General features: G+C 40.9%; 1 long non-coding RNA gene across 1 annotated transcript; it reads right to left on the bottom strand.

The window, feature by feature from the left end:
* Nucleotides 1-227: 227 nt before the first annotated feature.
* LOC127907586 (uncharacterized) lies at nucleotides 228-850 on the bottom strand. Its single transcript, XR_008064989.1, has 3 exons — nucleotides 732-850; nucleotides 589-627; nucleotides 228-270 (listed from the first exon to the last, which is right to left on the bottom strand). It is a non-coding gene; the product is annotated as an uncharacterized LOC127907586 (long non-coding RNA).
* Nucleotides 851-8,048: the final 7,198 nt, after the last annotated feature.

Here is an 8,048-nt window from a genome sequence, read left to right as displayed (position 1 = left end):
TTCAGTGTTGGCCCTCTAAGTTTCACACACAAACACACACACACACACACGTACACACACACGCGCGGCTGATGTCATACCTTATTGTGTGTCTGCATGTGTGTGTGCGTGACAGTCCAAGTGTGTGTCTGTTCACTTCATATTACTCATTGGGAAGCATAGGGCTGTGTGACAGGCCAATCTCCACCAAGAAAGAGAATGTCTTCACACATCAGACCTGAAGAGACCCCTGGACAGACACACACCACCTCATAACCTCACACATCAGACCTGAAGAGACCCCTGGACAGATACACACCACCTCATAACCTCACACATCAGACCTGAAGAGACCCCTGGACGGACACACACCACCTCATAACCTCACACATCAGACCTGAAGAGACCCCTGGACGGACACACACCACCTCATAACCTCACACATCAGACCTGAAGAGACCCCTGGACAGATACACACCACCTCATAACCTCACACATCAGACCTGAAGAGACCCCTGGACGGACACACACCACCTCATAACCTCACACATCAGACCTGAAGAGACCCCTGGACAGATACACACCACCTCATAACCTCACACATCAGACCTGAAGAGACCCCTGGACAGACACACACCACCTCATAACCTCACATCAGACCTGAAGAGACCCCTGGACAGACACACACCACCTCATAACCTCACACATCAGACCTGAAGAGACCCCTGGACGGACACACACCACCTCATAACCTCACACATCAGACCTGAAGAGACCCCTGGACGGACACACACCACCTCATAACCTCACACATCAGACCTGAAGAGACCCCTGGACAGATACACACCACCTCATAACCTCACACATCAGACCTGAAGAGACCCTGGACGGACACACACCACCTCATAACCTCACACATCAGACCTGAAGAGACCCTGGACAGATACACACCACCTCATAACCTCACACATCAGACCTGAAGAGACCCCTGGACAGACACACACCACCTCATAACCTCACACATCAGACCTGAAGAGACCCCTGGACGGACACACACCACCTCATAACCTCACACATCAGACCTGAAGAGACCCCTGGACGGACACACACCACCTCATAACCTCACACATCAGACCTGAAGAGACCCCTGGACGGACACACACCACCTCATAACCTCACACATCAGACCTGAAGAGACCCCTGGACGGACACACACCACCTCATAACCTCACACATCAGTGGTCTTTATTATGTACTCTAAATTATTCTTAGCTAGAACCACAACAACATGAACATGTAGTCTTACCACCAATACCTGTTACCAAGCTTGCACACACACACACACACACACACACACACACACACACACACACACACACACACACACACACACACACACACACACACACACACACACACACACGGGAAATGTTCTGATTAAAGTGTGCCACCTAGGTTTATTAGGAGTCCCTTCACCGTAAGAACCTTACCACCCCACACACACAGGTCATATTGTCTATAATTTAGGTTGGACTACAAGAGGAGGCTGATATCACCTCCCTCCCTCCCTCCTTCCCTTCCTCCTTCCCTCCAGCCTCCCCCCCTCTTGTCCCATCCCTCCCTCCCTCTTCCTCTCTATGGCTTATCTGTGTGTATAAAGGTTGACATTGAATAACAGACAGAGAACAAGCCTCGCTGTGAGCCTAATCAGATAATGAAGGACAATATATAAAGGATGGAAAGGGACACTCCTCCGGAGGAAAAGCCCTGATCTTGTTATGAATTTTTGGATGAAATAAAAGAGACGAGAGAAAGAGGAAGGAGGGATCATTTCAGAACAGAAGACAGACAGTATGAGGCAGTTAGTGCACCTGTGAGTCTACATACACTGCTGTGCTGGAGACAATTAGAACAAGAAAAATACAATTTTCCAATAACATCTTTGAACTAACAACATATAGATATTTTATTATTCTAGATAAAGGTTATTATTCTAGATAGAGGTTATTATTCTAGATAGAGGCTATTATTACAGATAGTTATTATTCTAGATAGAGGTTATTATTATAGAAATAGTGAATTTTTATAGGTAGAGGTTATTATTACAGATAGAGGTTATTATTATAGATAGAGGTTATTATTAGGGATAGAGTATGTTGTAGCATTACAAGGTTGAATCACATGCTTCTTTTTTAAATATTTTTTTTTAAGGAAGTGTCTTTTCCACTGGGTCAGCATGAAATAACTGTCTTATGGAAAGTGACATTAGCTGTGATGAATGAGTGAGACGTTAATTATTCACTCCACTGAATGGTGGAGAGAGTGATAGAAAAATAGAGAGAGAGAGAGAGAGAGAGAGAGAGAGAGAGAGAGAGAGGGAGAGAGAAATAGAGAGAGAGCGAGAGAAATAGGAAGAGAGCGAGAGAAGAGAGGGGGAGAGAGAGAGAGAAGTAGAGAGAGAGGGAGAGAGGAGAACTAGAGAGAGAGAACTAGAGAGAGAACGAGAGAGAACTAGAGAGAGAGAGAACTAGAGAGAGAACGAGAGAGAACTAGAGAGAGAGAGAACTAGAGAGAGAACTAGAGAGAACTACGCGCATGGGCTTAATACCTTAAACACAAAACGTGCTCCAATCAAAGTAGAAGAGAGACTCGGAACGTCGTATGTGGGATTCATTGTGTTCAGTCAGAAATGTATTCCATGGCCATCAGTAATTATGTTCACTGAAAGCTTTCATACTTAGACGAGTAGAGCTAATTAAAGTGCTGAGAATTTTATCACTACCAAATTATTCCTTTCACCCAGGTTGACCTTCTGATCCCAGACCTGAGATGTTTTATCAAATACTTTCATATACAGATTATGAGAAATAGCTTTCTGCTGCATTGATGTATTCAAATCACACGTTATGTTGAACATAAAAGTTTTCACCAACATGATCGTATAGCAGTTAGAAAACTAGCTGTACCCTACATGTAGACTGTTACAGTCAGCTGTACCCTACATGTAGACTGTTAAAGTTAGCTGTACCCTACATGTAGACTGTTACAGTCAGCTGTACCCTACATGTAGACTGTTACAGTTAGCTGTACCCTACATATAGACTGTTACAGTTAGCTGTACCCTACATATAGACTGTTACAGTTAGCTGTACCCTACATATAGACTGTTACAGTTAGCTGTACCCTACATATAGACTGTTACAGTTAGCTGTAACCTACATATAGACTGTTACAGTTAGACTGTTACAGTTACCCTACATATAGACTGTTACAGTTAGCTGTACCCTACATATAGACTGTTACAGTTAGCTGTACCCTACATATAGACTGTTACAGTTAGCTGTACCCTACATATAGACTGTTACAGTTAGCTGTACCCTACATATAGACTGTTACAGTTAGCTGTAACCTACATATAGACTGTTACAGTTAGCTGTACCCTACATATAGACTGTTAAAGTTAGCTGTAACCTACATATAGACTGACTGTTACAGTTAGCTGTACCCTACATATAGACTGTTACCCTACATATAGACTACACAGCTGTACCCTACATATAGACTGTTACAGTTAGCTGTACCCTACATATAGACTGTTACAGTTAGCTGTACCCTACATATAGACTGTTACAGTTAGCTGTACCCTACATATAGACTGTTACAGTTAGCTGTACCCTACATATAGACTGTTACAGTTAGCTGTACCCTACATATAGACTGTTACAGTTAGCTGTACCTACATATAGACTGTTACAGTTAGCTGTACCCTACATATAGACTGTTACAGTTAGCTGTACCCTACATATAGACTGTTACAGTTAGCTGTACCCTACATATAGACTGTTACAGTTAGCTGTACCCTACATATAGACTGTTACAGTTAGCTGTACCCTACATATAGACTGTTACAGTTAGCTGTACCCTACATATAGACTGTTACAGTTAGCTGTACCTACATATAGACTGTTACAGTTAGCTGTACCCTACATATAGACTGTTACAGTTAGCTGTACCCTACATATAGACTGTTACAGTTAGCTGTACCCTACATATAGACTGTTACAGTTAGCTGTACCCTACATATAGACTGTTACAGTTAGCTGTACCCTACATATAGACTGTTACAGTTAGCTGACTGTTAGCTGTAACCTACATATAGACTGTTACAGACTGTTACATAGTTAGCTGTAACCTACATATAGACTGTTACAGTTAGCTGTAACCTACATATAGACTGTTACAGTTAGCTGTACCCTACATATAGACTGTTACAGTTAGCTGTACCCTACATATAGACTGTTACAGTTAGCTGTACCCTACATATAGACTGTTACAGTTAGCTGTACCCTACATATAGACTGTTACAGTTAGCTGTACCCTACATATAGACTGTTACAGTTAGCTGTACCCTACATATAGACTGTTACAGTTAGCTGTACCCTACATATAGACTGTTACAGTTAGCTGTACCCTACATATAGACTGTTACAGTTAGCTGTACCCTACATATAGACTGTTACAGTTAGCTGTAACCCTACATATAGACTGTTACAGTTAGCTGTACCCTACATATAGACTGTTACAGTTAGCTGTACCCTACATATAGACTGTTACAGTTAGCTGTACCCTACATATAGACTGTTACAGTTAGCTGTACCCTACATATAGACTGTTACAGTTAGCTGTACCCTACATATAGACTGTTACAGTTAGCTGCATATAGACTGTTAAGTTAGCTGTACCTACATATAGACTGTTACAGTTAGCTGTACCCTACATATAGACTGTTACAGTTAGCTGTAACCTACATATAGACTGTTACAGTTAGCTGTACCCTACATATAGACTGTTAAAGTTAGCTGTACCCCTACATATAGACTGTTACAGTTAGCTGTACCCTACATATAGACTGTTACAGTTAGCTGTACCCTACATATAGACTGTTACAGTCAGCTGTACCCTACATATAGACTGTTACAGTTAGCTGTACCCTACATATAGACTGTTACAGTTAGCTGTAACCTACATATAGACTGTTACAGTTAGCTGTAACCTACATATAGACTGTTACAGTTAGCTGTACCCTACATATAGACTGTTACAGTTAGCTGTACCCCTATAGACTGTTACAGTTAGCTGTACCCTACATATAGACTGTTACAGTTAGCTGTACCCTACATATAGACTGTTAAAGTTAGCTGTACCCTACATATAGACTGTTACAGTTAGCTGTACCCTACATATAGACTGTTACAGTTAGCTGTACCCTACATATAGACTGTTACAGTCAGCTGTACCCTACATATAGACTGTTACAGTTAGCTGTACAGTTGCTGTACCCTACATATAGACTGTTACAGTTAGCTGTACCCTACATATAGACTGTTACAGTTAGCTGTACCCTACATATAGACTGTTACAGTTAGCTGTACCCTACATATAGACTGTTACAGTTAGCTGTACCCTACATATAGACTGTTACAGTTAGCTGTACCCTACATATAGACTGTTACAGTCAGCTACCTACATATAGACTGTTACAGTTAGCTGTACCCTACATATAGACTGTTACAGTTAGCTGTACCCTACATATAGACTGTTACAGTAGCTGTACCCTACATATAGACTGTTACAGTCAGCTGTACCCTACATATAGACTGTTACAGTTAGCTGTACCCTACATATAGACTGTTACAGTCAGCTGTACCCTACATATAGACTGTTACAGTTAGCTGTACCCTACATATAGACTGTTACAGTTAGCTGTACCCTACATATAGACTGTTACAGTTAGCTGTACCCTACATATAGACCCTACATGTAGACTGTTACAGTTAGCTGTACCCTACATATAGACTGTTACAGTTAGCTGTACCCTACATATAGACTGTTACAGTTAGCTGTACCCTACATATAGACTGTTACAGTTAGCTGTACCCTACATATAGACTGTTACAGTTAGCTGTACCCTACATATAGACTGTTACAGTTAGCTGTACCCTACATATAGACTGTTACAGTTAGCTGTACCCTACATATAGACTGTTACAGTTAGCTGTACCCTACATATAGACTGTTACAGTTAGCTGTACCCTACATATAGACTGTTACAGTTAGCTGTACCCTACATATAGACTGTTACAGTTAGCTGTACCCTACATATAGACTGTTACAGTTAGCTGTTACATGTTAGACTGTTACAGTTAGCTGTACCCTACATATAGACTGTTACAGTCAGCTGTACCCTACATATAGACTGTTACAGTTAGCTGTACCCTACATATAGACTGTTACAGTTAGCTGTACCCTACATATAGACTGTTACAGTTAGCTGTACCCTACATATAGACTGTTACAGTTAGCTGTACCCTACATATAGACTGTTACAGTTAGCTGTACCCTACATATAGACTGTTACAGTTAGCTGTACCCTACATATAGACTGTTACAGTTAGCTGTACCCTACATATAGACTGTTACAGTTAGCTGTACCCTACATATAGACTGTTACAGTTAGCTGTACCCTACATATAGACTGTTACAGTTAGCTGTACCCTACATATAGACTGTTACAGTTAGCTGTACCCTACATATAGACTGTTACAGTTAGCTGTACCCTACATATAGACTGTTACAGTTAGCTGTACCCTACATATAGACTGTTACAGTTAGCTGTACCCTACATATAGACTGTTACAGTTAGCTGTACCCTACATATAGACTGTTACAGTTAGCTGTACCCTACATATAGACTGTTACAGTTAGCTGTACCCTACATATAGACTGTTACAGTTAGCTGTACCCTACATATAGACTGTTACAGTTAGCTGTACCCTACATATAGACTGTTACAGTTAGCTGTACCCTACATATAGACTGTTACAGTTAGCTGTACCCTACATATAGACTGTTACAGTTAGCTGTACCCTACATATAGACTGTTACAGTCAGCTGTACCCTACATATAGACTGTTACAGTTAGCTGTACCCTACATATAGACTGTTACAGTTAGCTGTACCCTACATATAGACTGTTACAGTCAGCTGTACCCTACATATAGACTGTTACAGTTAGCTGTACCCTACATATAGACTGTTACAGTTAGCTGTACCCTACATATAGACTGTTACAGTTAGCTGTACCCTACATATAGACTGTTACAGACTGTTACATGTAGACTGTTAGCTGTACCCTACATATAGACTGTTACAGTTAGCTGTACCCTACATATAGACTGTTACAGTCAGCTGTACCCTACATATAGACTGTTACAGTTAGCTGTACCCTACATATAGACTGTTACAGTTAGCTGTACCCTACATATAGACTGTTACAGTTAGCTGTACCCTACATATAGACTGTTACAGTTAGCTGTACCCTACATATAGACTGTTACAGTTAGCTGTACCCTACATATAGACTGTTACAGTAGCTGTACCCTACATATAGACTGTTACAGTTCAGCTGTACCCTACATATAGACTGTTACATATAGAGTTAGCTGTACCCTACATAGACTGTTACAGTTAGCTGTTACATATAGACTGTTTAGCTGTACCCTACATATAGACTGTTACAGTTAGCTGTACCCTACATAGATACAGAGCTGTACCCTACATGTAGACTGTTTAGCTGTACCCTACATATAGACTGTTACAGTTAGCTGTACCCTACATATAGACTGTTACAGTTAGCTGTACCCTACATATAGACTGTTACAGTTAGCTGTACCCTACATATAGACATATAGACTGTTACAGTTAGCTGTACCCTACATATAGACTGTTACAGTTAGCTGTACCCTACATATAGACTGTTACAGTTAGCTGTACCCTACATATAGACTGTTACAGTTAGCTGTACCCTACATATAGACTGTTACAGTTAGCTGTACCCTACATTAGACTGTTACAGTTAGCTGTACCCTACATATAGACTGTTACAGTTAGCTGTACCCTACATATAGACTGTTACAGTTAGCTGTACCCTACATATAGACTGTTACAGTTAGCTGTACCCTACATATAGACTGTTACAGTTAGCTGTACCCTACATATAGACTGTTACA

Source organism: Oncorhynchus keta, chromosome 1 (assembly GCF_023373465.1).
Source record: "Oncorhynchus keta strain PuntledgeMale-10-30-2019 chromosome 1, Oket_V2, whole genome shotgun sequence".
NCBI lineage: Eukaryota > Metazoa > Chordata > Actinopteri > Salmoniformes > Salmonidae > Oncorhynchus > Oncorhynchus keta.
Note: the sequence above shows the minus strand (reverse complement) of the source record. Positions and strands in the feature narration are given on the sequence as shown.